The sequence below is a fragment of the Oryctolagus cuniculus genome, chromosome 8 (genome assembly GCF_051225735.1).
Source record: "Oryctolagus cuniculus isolate XC-2025 breed Fujian yellow rabbit chromosome 8, ASM5122573v1, whole genome shotgun sequence".
Taxonomy (NCBI): domain Eukaryota; kingdom Metazoa; phylum Chordata; class Mammalia; order Lagomorpha; family Leporidae; genus Oryctolagus; species Oryctolagus cuniculus.
The window spans coordinates 51,712,804-51,728,576 of NC_142874.1; the positions used below are offsets into that span (position 1 = coordinate 51,712,804).

Below are 15,773 nucleotides of genomic sequence, written 5' to 3' on the forward strand. Positions count from 1 at the left end.
CGTTCTTGATTTCTTTTTCAAATGATTCACTTTTGGTATACAACAATGCTAATGATTTTTGTACATTGACTTTCCATCCTGCAACTTTACTGGATTTGTTCATTAATTATAACAGCTCTTTGATGGAGACTTTCAGATTTTCTAGATATAAACCGATGTCATCTGCAGAGAGTTTGACATTCTCCTTTCCAATTTAAATGCCCTTAACTTCTTTCTCTTGCATAATTGCTCTATCTAGGAGATCCAGTACTATGTTGAATAAAAGGGTGAAAGTGGGTACCCTTGCTTACTCCTTATCTTAGAGAGAAAGCCTTTAAATTTTCCCATTCAATATGGGAAAATAGCTTTTTGTCTTATTATATTTGGCCTTTATCATGTTCCTTGTATACATAATTTGCTCAGAGTTTTAAATATCATGAAGAGATATTTAATTTTATCAGATGCCTTTTCTACATCTACTGAGATGATCATATGATTTCTGTCCTTCATTCTTTTGATATGGTTTATCACACTTATTGGTTTGTTGAACCATCCTTTCATCCTAGAAATTAATTCCGCTTGGTCACAATGAATGATCTTTTGAATGAGCTGTTGGATTTTATTTGCTAGTATATTGTTGAAAACTTTTGCATCTATTTTTATCAAGAAAATTAGCCTGTGGCTTTATTTTCTAAGTTGTGTCCTTTTCTGGTACTTGTATCAAGATGAGACTTGCCTTGTAGAATGAATTTGGAAGAATCCCCTTCTCTTCTGCTTTTTTGGAACACTTTAAGAGTGAGTGTTGGCGGGCACTGCGGCTCAATAAGCTAATCCTCCCCCTGTGGCGCCGGTACCCTGCGTTCTAGTCCTGGTCAGGGTGCCGGATTCTGTCCCAGTCGCTCCTCTTCCTGTCCAGCTCTCTGCTGTGGCCCAGGAGTACAGTGGAGGATGGCCCAAGTCCTTGGGCCCCCCGCATGGGAGACCAAGAGAAGCACCTGGCTCCTGGCTTTGGATCAGCGCGGTGTGCAGGCCGCAGCGGCCATTGCGGGGTGAACCGTCAGAAAAGGAAGACCTTTCTCTCTGTCTCTCTCTCTCTCTCACTGTCCACTCTGCCTGTCAATAAAAAAAAAAGAGTGAGTGTTAATTCCTATTTAAATGTTTGATGTAATTCAGCAGTGAAAATTCAACAATGAAGCCATCTTAGTCCTGGCCTTTATTTGGTGGGAGATTTTTATAACTGATTAATCTCACTAGTCATTATTAGTCTGTTTAGATATTCTGCTTCCTCAATCTGGGTAAAGTGTATGTGTCCAAGAATTTGTCCATTTTTTAATTAAATATGTTGCTCTTAGTAATCTCTAATAATCTTTTAAAATTTTTGTGATGTCTGTGATAATATCTCTATTTTCATCTCTAATTGTATATGCTTAAAATTTCTTGTGCTTTTTTTATTAGCCTACAGATGGCTTTATCAGTTTTGTCCACCATTCCAAAAAACAAACTCTTCATATTATTGATTTCTTGTATTCTTTTAGTCTCTACATCATTTATTTGTGTTCTGGGATTTATTATTTCTTTCTACCAAATCCAAATTTGATTTGTTTCTTGTTTCTCTAGTTCCTTCAGATATAGTAATAAACTGTTTATTTAAGGCCTTTTTAAAGGTTTATTATTTCTTTGTTTGAAAGACAGAAAAAGAGAGGGAGGGAGGGAAGGAGTAAGGGCGGGGAGGGGGAGAGAGAGAGAGAGATCTTCCAACAAGTAGTACACTCCCTAAATGCTCAGAATGATCAGGGCTGGGCAAGACTGAATCCAGGAGCCCAGAACTCCATCAAGGTATCCCATGTGGGTGGCAAGGGTTTGGATACTTAGACCATCCTCAGCTGTCTTCTCTGGAGCGTTACTGGGGAGCTGGATTGGAAGCAGAGCACCCAGGACTCAAACTGGTACTCGGACATGGGTTGCCAGCAAAGCATACAGTGACTTAACATGCTGTACTACAGCACTGGCCCAACTTTTCTGTTACGTGTGCGTGTGTGTGTGTGTGCTTGTATAAACTTCACTCTTAGTACTGCTTTTGCAGTGTTCCATTAAGTTTTGTTATGATATTTTTCCATTTTGGTTCTTTTCAAGAATTTTAATACTTTCTTCCTGATTCATCTGTTCCTCATAAATAAATTGTTTCATTTCCATTCATTGGTTCACTTTACAACACTTTTCTTGTTTTTGATTTCTATTTATATTGCACTGTGATCAGAAGAGATACTTGATGTGGTTTCTCTTCTTTCAAATTTTTTAAGACTCGTTTTGTGACCTACCATTGAGCTATCCTGGAAATTGTCCCACATGCTATTGAGAAGAATGTGTTTTTTGAAGCTGTTGGTTGGAAAGTTATGTAGATCTAAGGTGCAATTGAACTCTGCTGTTTCTTCTTTGATTTTCTGTCTAATTGATCTGCCCATTTTGATATTGATATATTAAAATCCCTTATTATTGTATTGGAAGCTCTCTCTCCTTTAAGGTCCATCAAACTTTGCCTTACATATTTGAGTGCTTCAATATTGGGTACATACATATTTATATGTGTTATAACCTCTTGCTGTATTGAATGCTTTATCATAAATTAAAGACTTTCCTGGTCTCATTTCACTGCTTTTGGCTTAAGATCTATTTTTTTCTATTTTATCCTGCTTTACCTTGGGCTCTAAATGCATAGAATACATTGTTCCATCCTTTGATTTTGAATCTGTATGTGATTTTATAGGTGAAGTGAGTTGCTTTTAAGCAGCATAAAATTTTGTTCTTTAAAATTTATTTATTCAGTGATTGTATGTGGTTTAGTTGGAGATTTTAGTCCATTGATATTTAAGGTAATTATTGATAGGTAAGATCATATTACTGCCTTGTTGAATCTTGCATTGTTATCATAATCCCTTTCTTTCCTTGTCCTTAAATTTCAGTCTTCATTTGTGGTTCAGTGATTTTCCCGAGGGGTGTATTTTGACTCCTTGCTGACTATTTTTTGTAACTATGTATGTTTTGGTTTTGCTATATATATTTATCTCAAGGTTTACAAAGAAACTTATTTTTGCTATAATAAGCTATCTTGAAATGATAACATTGATTATAAAAATAGGAAAAGAAACAAATAGAAAACCAAAAGTTATAAGAATTTCTAATTAAGAACATTTTTGGCCAGCGCCGTGGCTCAATAGGCTAATCCTCCACCTGCGGCGCCGGCACACCGGGTTCTAGTCCCGGTCGGGGCACCGGCTTCTGTCCCGGTTGCCCCTCTTCCAGGCCAGCTCTCTGCTGTAGCCCGGAAGGGCAGTGGAGGATGGCCCAAGTGCTTGGGCCCTGCACCCGCATGGGAGACCAGGATAAGTACCTGGCTCCTGGCTTCGGATCAGCACGGTGCGCTGGCCGCAGCGCACCAGCCACAGCGGCCATTGGAGGGTGAACCAACGGTAAAGGAAGACCTTTCTCTCTGTTTCTCTCACTGTCCACTCTGCCTGTCAAAAATTAAAAAAAAAAGAGCATTTTTGTGTTTGTGCTACATTTCTCAAAATATTGAACTTTTATATTTGGTATATTTCTGTATTACTTATAACTTAATATTTTAGTGTAGTAATCTTTTTTTAGTCTTCACATTCATAGAAATGCTATGTATGAATGATTTTTTCATCATATTTACAATATCAGGGCATTCTGAATTTTTCCAGATTTTTCACCTGTGAATTTTCTATGTTTTGATATTTTCTTCTTACTTGTTAGTATCCCTTTCTTTAACTTTGCAGCACTTGCTTTAACATTCTAATGTTTCTTGCAATGCAGGTCTGGTGGTGGTAGATTTTTTGTTTCCCTGGGAATACATATCTGAAGGATAGCTTTGCTGGAAATAATGTTCTTGGCTCCCTTTAGTACAGTAAAAGTCTCAGTCCCTCCCTCCTGGCATGCAGGTATCTGCTGAGAAGTATGCAAACAGGAAATTGGGAGTACTTTATGTCATTTTTTTCTTACAGCTTTGAAAATACTCTTTTTATCTTTACCCTTGGAGAACTCAAGTATAATATGCCTTAGGTAGACCTGTGCCAGGATACTTGTATCTTTCTCTAGATTTGGGAAGTTTTCTGTAATTATCTTTTTGAATACGATGTCTACTCCTTTGACACTCAAGTAACTTGAATGTTTGCTGTTTTCATGCTGCCCTATATTTTCTGTAAATTTTCTTCATTCCTCTTGATTTTTATCTTCAAGCTCACTGATTCTCCCTTATGTTTGATCTATTCTGCTACTGATGCCTTCTGTTGCATTTTTAATTTTGCTTAGTATATTTTTCAGTTGAAGGATTTCTGCTTGCAGTTGTTTAATTACTTCCAAATCTCTATCAAATCTCTGTTAGAATATTGAATCATTTCTGTGCTCTCTTGGAAAGTCTTTTAGTTTTTTTAAAACAGCTATTTTGAAATTTTCATCCGAGCATTTTCAAATCTCAGTTTTAGATGTTTGGTTTCTAGCACTTTATCTTGACTTTAGGTGAGTCCATGGTTCCCTGGATGTTCCTGATACTCCCTGGAGTATGACATTATCTGTGTGATGTAGGACTAGTTTTCCTAATCTGCCTTCATTTGTGACTGTCTTTTGAGAAATTCTGTGCAGCCTACTTTGCTACTGAAGTGGGTTATTGTCTGACTGCTGAAGAGGGAAACTCATTGCATGCTGCTGAACCTTTCAACTACTGTTGCTGCTGGCTTGGGCAGACTACTCAGCCCAGACTGTGGAACTCAATTAGGGGCACTGAAATAAGTCTGGAGTCTCTTTATGAAGGCACTGGCCTGGAACAGGAACTATCAGAATCTGCTCAATGCTGGTCTTTACCATCCAGGTATGAAGTTCAAAGAAAGACCTGTGATTCCTTGCTTGCTGTGTTTTAGGAGGGATCAAAGGGGCAGCTACTCAGCTACTCAGGCAGGCCCTAGGGGAGTCACCTAGGGAATGCACAACAGGCCAGCAAGGGTTTGGTGGTGCTACCCAGCAAAATAAGTCTCTCTAACCAAGGTGCTGGTCTCTGACTAACAATGGGGGAAGTCCACAGACTCCATCCATAGGCATCAGACTTGGGATGGAAACCACTGGAATCTGATCCACTTTGGCCTTTTCCAGCCTCGCACTGATTTCTAAGAAACAGTCCTTTGGTCCTTTGCTGTTTGTTTAAGGTTGAGGGTGAGTGATAAAAACAACCCTTTGGCTGTTGAGATTGGCCCCAGGATGGTCATACGTGGGACTTACAGTCTCTGGGCCCAACACTCTCAGGAGAGCCCTACTGGTCCACCTGAAGCTCACAGTGACGCACACTGAAAGGAGTCTGACCCGACAGAGCACAGGTATTTGCCTGATGCCAGGAAAATCCCAAGGCTCAGTTTCCCAGCATCAGCTGGGTGGTAGAGGCTTTTAGGCTTAACTGGGTGTTGAATCTTGGCATGGTAGGCCCAGCTTTGAGATCCAAGATTTTTTCCTGAGTGCCTTCTAGTCCTTTTGCAGGGCTGGAGATTTGCTTTCTGCAGGTGGTTCGGGGAGGGGGTCACAGAAGCCACCTAGCTATGGAAGCTCCAAATATGCAAGACATGGATGTGGGGGCAGGGGCTTGTGGGCTCAGCTGAACTGAAGAATTTTTTTGCCCCGGACCTGACACTGGATTCAATTCAGTCTCCCTATCTCAAACAGGAGGCATCTCTCCACACCAGTGCTCCTTGGAACTGGAGGAGGGGAGACACTCTTCCCTTCTTGCCTTCTTCAGTGTGACTTTCTTAGGCTTATAACAAGACAAGGCATGAGGTCTCTCCTGGCTTCTGGAGTTCTTATGAAGGTGATTTGGTGTGCGTATAGCTGTTCACGCTGGTGCCTCTGTCAAGAGGTGTTTACTGGAGCTTCTTACTTAGTGGCCGTCTTAGCTCCAGCTCTAAAGATTTTAATTTTCATAAAGTCAAATTTATTGTTTCATGAGTTATACCTTTGTATCAATCAAGAAATCTCTGCAAAGATCAATAGGATTGTCTCCTACATTTTGGTCTAGAAGTTTCATAGTTTATATGTTGAAGTTGATCAATATTGAGTTAATTAATAAAATATAAGATGTGTGTTTATTCTTGCTATTTGCACCTGAATATTCAATTGTTTTAGCACTATTTCGTTCAAAATATTTCTTTTTCTACAGTGAATTGCCTTTGCATCTTCTCAATGTTTGCAAAACTTAGTTTACCATGTATGTAAACATGTTTTTCTCTGTTATTTCTGTTTTAATTTTTTGGGGTATCTATACTTTTTCCAGTCTTACTATATTTTATATTAGGTAGTATGAGGTCTCTACTTTTTCTTCTACTTTTTCAAACTTGTTTTGACTGTTCTATTTCCTTTATCTTTCATTATACATTTTAGGATTAATTTCCTGTTGATACCAACAGTAATCTTGCTTAGATTATAATTATACTGATTGTATAGGTCACTCTCAAGAAAGTCAACATCTTAGCAGTAATGAGTTTTGTAATCTATGAGCAAGAAATAACTGTTTAGATAGGTCTTATTTGATTTCTTTTTTTAAAGAAATGTGTTCATTTATTTTAAAAGAGAGAAGGAAACAGACAGATCTTCCATCCACTGGCTCACACCCCCACTATGGCCAGTGCTGAGCAAGATGAAATTGGGAGCCAGGAGATCCATCCAGGTCTCCCACGTGGGTGGCAGGGGCCCAAACACTTGAGTCATCTTCTGCTGCTTTCCCAGGAGATTAGCTGGGACCAGGATCAGAAGTGGAGCATCTGAGAATCAAACCAGTTCCCATGTAGGATGCCAGTGTCACAGTAGGTCGCTTTACCCACTATGCCACAATGCTGGCCCCTTGATTTCTTTCTTAGATGTTTTTATTACAGCACACAGATTCTATATACATTTTTATCTATTCTTAAAATGCGATTTTTTGGTGTTATATGTGATTTGTTTTCTGAAATTTCAGTTCTTATTTTTCACTAATGGTTTATAAGTATGCAATTGATTTTCACATACTACCCTTGTATTACACAACTAGAATAAACTTATTTTTAAGATAATTTTATTTAAAAGGCAGAGAATAAAAGATATAGATCTCTCATCTGTGTGCAATAGTCAGAGCTGGGCCAGGCTGAAGCCAGTATCCAGGAACTCACTGTAGGTCTCCAATAGGTGGCAAGGACAGGATTACTTGAGTTGTCATTTGCTGCCTCCCAAGGTGCGCATCAGCAGGAACCTGGAATCAGGAGCAGTGCTGGAATTCAAACCCAGTTATTCTGATACAGGACGATGGTGTCCCAAGCGGTGCCTTAGCCACTATACCACAATGCTCACTTCTTTCTTATTTTTTCAAACAGTTTTGGCTGAGACATAATTCACATACCATACAGTCTAGTCATTTAACTTATATAAGTCTATCATTTTCAGTAAATTCACAGAGTTCTGCATCTATCAAAATTTTGGAACATTTAAATTTTCTCAGGAAGAAACCCTGCATCCCTTAGCCTGTAGCACAATTTCTCCTCAACCTCTCTGTCCCTAAGCAACCACTTAACTACTTTTTGTCACCAGAGATTTGTCTCCTCTGCATACTTTACATAAACAGAATCATCTAATATGGTTTGTAGTGCTGTCACCTCTTATATTCTTGATATTAGTAATTTATGTCTTTTATTTATTAGTCAGTCTGTGTAGGGTTTAACAACTTTATTGGTCTTTTAAGAATTAGCTTTTGATTTCATTAATTTCTCTGTTTTAATTTTCAACTTGATCGATTTCATTATTTCTTTTAATTACTTCTGCTTGCTTTCAGTTTAATGTATTTTTTCTAGTTTTCTAAAATGGAAGCTTAGATCATTTACTTGAAATTTCTAACATAAGCACTTTCTATTTTTCTATAAGCACTAATTTAGCTACATCCCACAAATTTGATATGGGCATTTTGCTTTGTTCTACATATTTGTATTTTCCAACTTTTTATTGCTGAATTCTAGTTTAAGAGCATTGTGGTCTCAGAATATGCTTTATACAGTTTCAATTCCTTTCAATTTATCAGTTTGTTTTATGACACATGTCAAAAATGGAAGCTGTCCTCATATTTTTAAAAATGAGAAAATATGGAAGAAAAAATATCACCTCATATGGTTAACTTTCTGAATTTTAACTTCTAACATTGTTCTGTGTTCTTTTATTTTTCAAAATCCTTAGATTGCATTTTATGTTTGTTCCTAGTCATGAGGGACATATTCTTTGGTTGCCTTGGCCTATTGTGGCTAAAAAAAATGGAATACTTTAAAGCTTTGCATATGTAAATTTATTAAATCTCTCTGCTATTTATTTGACAGGTATTACCATTTTCTCATTGCCTAGGAAACTAAGGGACAGTGTGGTTAAGTAAATTTACTAAGGTCCCAGTTATGTGGAGGTGCTTAGGGAATCTGTGTCAACAATTAGTTGGTTTATCACTTTGCTACATCCTCTCTGTTGCTGAATTACTGTGATGATAAGTGCCACGTAAAAAGGATCCACCTGTGCATAGCAGAAAAGAACAAACGAAAAGATTCCAGCAAAACAATAAATAGTCAAACAAAGGCAAGTTTGTTAACTTGCTATGCAAGGGCACAAAACTAGCAAAGAACTTCTCAGAATAGTTTGCCAGGGCGAAAAGAGGGAATTTTAAATGGCAAAAAGTGCAGGGGCATGAGTTTATAGGAAGGTGTGTAGAGTTGTGTGTATAATGGCAAGGACATAATGTGCACTCTATATAGTTGGTGTCCAATAAATGCAGAGCACATGAATTAATGGTTATGGTAGTCCCTTTCCTCATTTCTCCTTACATCTAGGACCAAAGGTGTTTATAGGAAAGAAAGAAGGAAATCTGCACGTGTTGTTTAATTCAGTATTCTGGCACAAACTAATGACATACTTTCACATAAAATTTGAGCTCCCATCTCCTGCTGCCTTTGGTGGTAGGCCTTCAACACTCCAGCTAATCACAGAAGATCAACTAATGTTACAGATTCTTTAGACCAGTCCATAATTTGAATTTTCTCTAGCTTTGTATGATGTACCAAAGAAATATTAGGTGAATTTCCAGGTGGAGCAACAGTCTAAAACTTTACCTTTCATCTTAGTTCTTGTAGATATTTTGCTCAAAGTTTGGCAATTCAATTTTACTGTTCTGTTTTTTTTTCTTACAATACACATCAGTTGCTCTAAGTCTATCAATGTTAAGCAGTCTTATTGAATAAATATTTTAATGGAGAATGTGTATGCACATATTAGGGAATAAGAATTTCTTATAGTGAAAATAAGATGTATTATCTGTATGCAGTAGGCAGTAGGAATGAGAAAACTTAGCTATGCCATATTATATTCCTGTAGATAACCTCAGGCTCTTTATGAATATCTCTGGAGAGCTAAAGTGAAATTATAATAATCATATATATACATTTTCCTTGCCTGTCATCATAAAAAGCAGAAGATAAAAATTTTAATTAAATTTGGTATCTGTCTTACTTTGAAATTTAAAATTTCAAAAGAAAATGAGTAATCCATCATCAGAAACTGTGGATAATTTAGTCAACACTAATTTGAGCCTGAAATGTATCATCATAAGCAATTCAATCAGCTCTGCAAATTAATAACTTCTGATGATGTCTGTATTAGAAATAGCCTGAGGACATAATCAAAGCTTCAGATTTATTTTTGCTCTAGCAGATGATATTAACTGGTCTCAGGTCTATGTGTGGGGGGCTCTGTTCATAAGAATTTGAAGCATCTGACCCTGTTGTGGGCACGCTTCTTCATATTCTGTTTCTTTAATATATCTGAAAAAAGCTGTCACCTTCTAGCCAAATTACTATCTTCTCTACACTCGTCTGCTCTTTGAGACAGAAGGAAGGGAGGTGGACTCTAAGAACCATCCGATTTTTAATATTGTTTGTTTGAAGAAAAGTGTCAGAAAAAGAAGCCTGTCATTTTTTAAAAGACTGAATTATGTGTAAGGCAGAACATCACAGAGAGGAAGAGACAGGATGAGAGAGAAGAGAGAGTGAGCGAGCAAGAGAGCTCACTCAAGATCTTCCACCCTCTGATTCAATCCCCCAGATGGCTACAACAACCAGGATTAGGCCAGGCTAAAGCCAGAAGCCAAGAACTCAATCTGGGTCTCCCATATGGGTGTCCAGGGCCTATATACTTGGGCTATCATCTGCTGCTTTCTCAGGTGCACTACCAGGAAGCTGGATTGGAAGAAGAGTAACTGGGCGTCCAATCAGCACTTGCATATGGGATACTGGCCTTGGGATGCTGGCCCCAAAACTGGTCATCTTAAGTGTGAACAATAAATTCTTGTCCTTATTTATTCATAAGATGACAGAGAAAGACATTTAAGTCCCTACACATCTCACAAGCTGCTATATAACTGTTGTGTTACATTATTTCAGACTTTTCTATATGATACTTTTTTTTGAAGTCTAATTGAGGCTCAAAGTTTTACATGTGTTTATTAGAGATTCAATGTCCAAAGTGTCACATGAAATATTTATAAAGGAGAAGTTGCCATAGAGTATCATAGACTGTGGTCATATCAAGCTTGTTTTCCTGTCTCTGCTGTGTAATTCTTTTTTTAACTTTTATTTAATGAATATAAATTTCCAAAGTACAGAATATGGATTACAATGGCTTCCCCCCCATAACGTCCCTCCCACCAGCAACCCTCCCCTTATCCACTCCCTCTGCTGTGTAATTCTTAGATGCTTTCAGTTTTGTAGCCCCCCTCATGAGCTGGGCGGAGTTACTGGGACCCTATTACTGGTCCGTGTGCTCCCCCTCAGGACTTCTGGTCACTGTCAGGAGCAATTCCAATTCTGGTTCAGATCTATTGCCATCTGGGTTCTGGGAATCAAGGTGCTTAGTCGCAAAGATTGACAGAGCCTCCCTCTTTTTTTATACAGAACATCCTTTGATATTTATTTGATTCGATAGAATCTGCATTATTAAAAGACAGGTAAAATTTGAGCTTGAATTGAACCTGTAGTGTCTAGAATATCATATGAGAAATATCAATGGAGGGGGAAATAAAAGCATCCAATGACAATACTTATAGCAAATGGAGAACTACATCCTAGTGTACTGTCAGGCATTGTGGCACAGCAGGTTAAGTTGCTACATGTGATTCTGGCATCCCACATTAGAATGCAGATTTGAGTCCAGGCTACACTGGTTCCAGTCCAGCTCCATGACAGTGGTCCTTGGAAGGCAGCAGAAGATGGCCTAAGTACTTGGACATCCGCCTCCCATATGGGAGATCAGCATGGAGTTCTGGGCTCCTGATTTCTACCTGGCCCTGCCCTGGCTATTGTGGGCATTTAGAGGGTGAATCAACAAATCAAAAATATTTCTGTCTGTCTCACTCCTCTCCCTCTCCCTCTCTCTCCCCCACCTACTTGAAAATTAATTAATTTTTTAAAAACCCTGGGTAAAGTGTAATTGACTCCCTTCTATAAAATGGTTTTCCTTCTAGGGAAAAGCAGAGGAGGTGACAAGGGAGAGAAATTCAAAGGCATTTGCAGAAAGACTTCTCCATTTCAAAATGGCAATAAACATAAATCATGGTGCAAGATTATCTTTGAGGAAAAGAACACCTTAACCAGAGTTAGCTCACTGCACAAATCTTTACTAATATGTACAATTTTAGAATAAGGAAGCAGACATACAGAATAATTTCAATTTAGCAGTGGTCATCTATTTTCCTCCTTGCTATCTGGGGTTCCATATGTTTCAGCACCACAGGGACATTTTCCCACACAATTTCTAGGGGATCACCTTTATTTATTTATATTTATTTATTTACTTATTTTAAAGATTCATTTTTATTTGAAAGCAGGTCACAGAGGAAGAGGGAGGGACAGAGAATCCTCCATCTGCTGGTTCACTCCCAAAATGACTGCACCAGCCATGGTGGGGACAGGCCAAAGCCTCGAGCCAGGAGCTTCTTCTGGGTCTCCCATGTGGGTACAGGAGCCCAGGGACTTGGGCCATCTTCTGCTGCCTTCCCAGACACATTAGCAGGGAGTTGGATCAAAAGTTAAGCAGCCAGGACTAGAACCAGCAACTGTATGGGATGTTGACATCACAGGTGGTGGCTTAACCCATTACACCACTATGCTGGCCCTTCACCCTTTTATTCTTGAAACATCTACTACAAAGGAATCATCAATATGTCTACCTCACTACAATCAATATCTTAAATTTCTTATGGATGAGATGAACTCCCTTTTTGTAGCTGTGTTCAAGGCTCTTCAGTTCAGGGTCTTGTGAGTAGGTTTTTATTCCTTTATTCAAAGGGCAGCAAGCACAGTCATAATCTTCTATTACTTTATTGTGAACACTCTGGCTCTCTTGTTTGGTGCTTGCTTCAACTGTTCTATTAAGATGTCCTGGGAACAGCCTCTCATATTATGCCTCCAATCTATCATCTTCAGGGCTCTGACATAGTACATACCTATTTAAAGTTCTTCCATCTCTTTTTCCTATCATAGAGAAAAACCAAGACTTCTTCTACTTGTTAATATTTAATTTGATCTTTAGCATTCTTCTCAATCCATGATTTAATAGAGGTTTTGTTTCTAAAAATCATTTTCAGCCTCCCCAGTAGCTATGGTTGATCCTAAAGCTAATCCTAAGGCAAATAAGGTGGCGACAAATGCAGCTAATGCAACTGGAAGATGAACTTTCTGGGCTGCACTCATATCAGCTGTCACTGTGTTCCACCAAAAGGAGAGCTGATTGTAATTCTGCATGTACATATTGTAGATAGTCCAGACAAATGTGGGGGGCAGGTGTTGTGGCACAGCAGACAGAGAAGCTTCTGGGACACCCAAGTCTCATATTGGAGGGACTCTGATTGAGTCTGGGTCCTCCGCTTCTGATCCAGCTTCCTGCTAATGCATCTGGGAGGCAGCAAATGATGGCCCAAAGCAGTTGGGTTCCTTCTACACTTGTGGGAAAGCAGATGGAGTTCTGGCTTCTGGATTTGATATGGCTCAGCCCTGATTCTTGTGGCCATTTGGAGTATATAGCTCTCTCTTTCTCTTTTCCCTCTCTTTCTGTCACTTTGCCATTCAAATAAATGTTAAATACAAAAGTATAGATACAACCCGGTGGTGCTAAAAGTTATACACACACACACACACACACACACAAATCTGTTGTGGCTACTTCATACACACACACGTAAATAATGCAAACCTGTGTCTCTGTGTGTGTGTGTGCATGTGTGTGTGAGTGTAGGAAGAAGCCACAACAGTTTTTGATCCAAGGATGGTGGTGGCCCACCTTGATCACATACCTGTTACACTTTAAGCAGTGATAGGATATGTAGCACCTTGCCTTGTATGCTTGACAGACTTTACAATACTGAAGATACATGAAGTCCTGATAATCTTCCAGTTTTCGCCCCAGAGGAACAGAGCCAATACTTACAGACATGACATTGAAGTAATTGCAAAGAATCGCTGATAGTTCAATTTATCAGTATGATGAAATTTACACTTCCTCCAAGTGTAAGGGCTGGTACCACATCACAGTGTTAAGGCCATCATAGAAATCTTGTTATATCATCACAGGTTATAATGGGGCCCCAGTGACACAATCTCTTTAATTCTTGGAGATTTTTAAACTTGGTAACTGAAAAATGTCCCCTTTTTAGTGAGAAAGAATGCCTTTCTCCTTCTGTGGAATTACAGATTTCCTGTGCACAGATTTCCATGTGCCAGAAGTCCATGTCTGTTCCTTAATTGCCATGATTCAAATTATGAGATATGTATACAGATTATGCCCTTTTAACTGTTAAGCCCACAGAGCTCTTTATCTTAACTAAAGTCCAGATGTTGGTTTGCAACCCAATCTTAGTTTGGTTCCGGGTGCCTGCTTTGTAGCCATCACATTTCGAGTATATAGTAAACCCAACAAAAACAAATTTTCTCTCTCTTAGATAATTCTGCCATGGGCATCTCAGTTAAGGATGATCAGAAAACAAATCTTGTTTGCTGGAGTGTGGGTCCGCAGTGATCTGACATGTGTCTTCTCATCAGTTCCTTTGCCACTGTTCCATCTTTCCTTTTACTCCCTATACAGTGGAGACCAACATTGTTCTTACCCTGCTTTGAAACACATGGGAAACAAACTGAATTACAATGAACTAAAAGCACATTTTCATTGTTAAACTGAGGACTTGGCCGGCGCCGCGGCTCACTAGGCTAATCCTCCGCCTTGCGGCGCCGGCACAGCGGGTTCTATTCCCGGTCGGGGCGCCGGATTCTGTCCCGGTTGCCCCTCTTCCAGGCCAGCTCTCTGCTGTGGCCAGGGAGTGCAGTGGAGGATGGCCCAGGTGCTTGGGCCCTGCACCCCATGGGAGACCAGGAAAAGCACCTGGCTCCTGGCTCCTGCCATCGGATCAGCGTGGTGCGCCGGCCGCAGCGCGCTGGCCGCAGCGGCCATTGGAGGGTGAACCAACGGCAAAGGAAGACCTTTCTCTCTGTCTTTCTCTCTCACTGTCCACTCTGCCTGTCAAAAAAAAAAAAAAAAAAAAAAAAAAAAAAAAAAAAAACTGAGGACTCTGTCTTGTTTACTATCCTATTAAATGTCAGGATTTTGCTGGCTTCCACAATCATTTGTTTAATCAGTGTGATTTGGGATTATTTCTTGACTTGGTTTTGATCTCCAAAAGAGAGTTATGATTCAAAGAAGCAAATGTGTATAATCCCTTTGTTAAGTATTCAGAATGCTGGGTAGCAGGGTCTGGAGAATTGGATGTATTCAAACATTAGACTGCATTTTCAAACATCATTGATTTTGAATTTTTATTCTTGATGTTTTTCATGCTGGCTTGTTGACCGAAAGCATATTCACATCACAATTCCGTGAAATGACCGGAGATATGGTATATCTCAGGCAGACATTTTAAATAGGATCATAAAATTGTGTATTGTGTCCTTTCTCTTTTGTGCTTATAGGTGGTGGTATTTGGACATTAAAAGCTGTATTGTTAAGCTATTGATTTTCCAGGGGTGTTTATTTTTGAGAATAACAGGAAATATAAGAGAAATGTCTTTCAAACCTTCCTCTTCTCTTTCTGTTCCTCTGCCCTATTTTTTTCTCATGGGATAATGCAAGTTTAAAAACATTTGTGTGTTAGAATTCAAAAGTGATTGGCAAATACGGTACACAAGATGTTCTGGAATAAGAGACAGGGTTACATCCAGGTTTCTCCAGTTAATAAGTATATTCTGGAGCAATTTTTAATCTTCAATTTTTAACCTGCCTAGCTGGAGTGATTTTATAAATTTGTTATAAAGATAGATGCAGAAGAGAGTGGCAAGATGGCAGAATAGGAAGGGAGCACACTGATAGTCCAGGAAGAGAGAGTTTAATAAAAGTGGAGATACTGCAGGTTCAAGGAAGAACAGGGGAAGAAACAGCAGAGGAAACTCTTCCAGAACTAGTGATTCACAGTGGAACTGCATGGAGAGCGTGGGAGCCCACAGTTTGGGACACCAGGGGCAGACTCAACACACCAGCGCTGGAACGCAGGGTGAGCCGAAGCTCAATAGCCCAAGACACCGGCAGGCAAGCGGAAAGAGGAGACTAGAGGGTACGAGGCTTGAAACCCCATGGGGAAAAGTTCACCAGGCTAACTAGAAGAGAGAGGAAAAAAAAAAAAGTGACCAATACAGACACAAGTTTCT

At 39.2% G+C, this 15,773-nt stretch overlaps 1 protein-coding gene and 1 pseudogene across 12 annotated transcripts in view; one reads left to right on the forward strand and one right to left on the reverse strand.

The window, feature by feature from the left end:
• The window catches only part of INPP4B (inositol polyphosphate-4-phosphatase type II B), a 1,031,775-nt gene that overhangs the window by 421,547 nt on the left and 594,455 nt on the right, over positions 1 to 15,773 (forward strand). The gene's annotated exons all lie outside the window — the stretch shown is intronic.
• On the reverse strand, positions 12,201 to 12,833 carry LOC149125012 (palmitoyltransferase ZDHHC6 pseudogene; annotated as a pseudogene).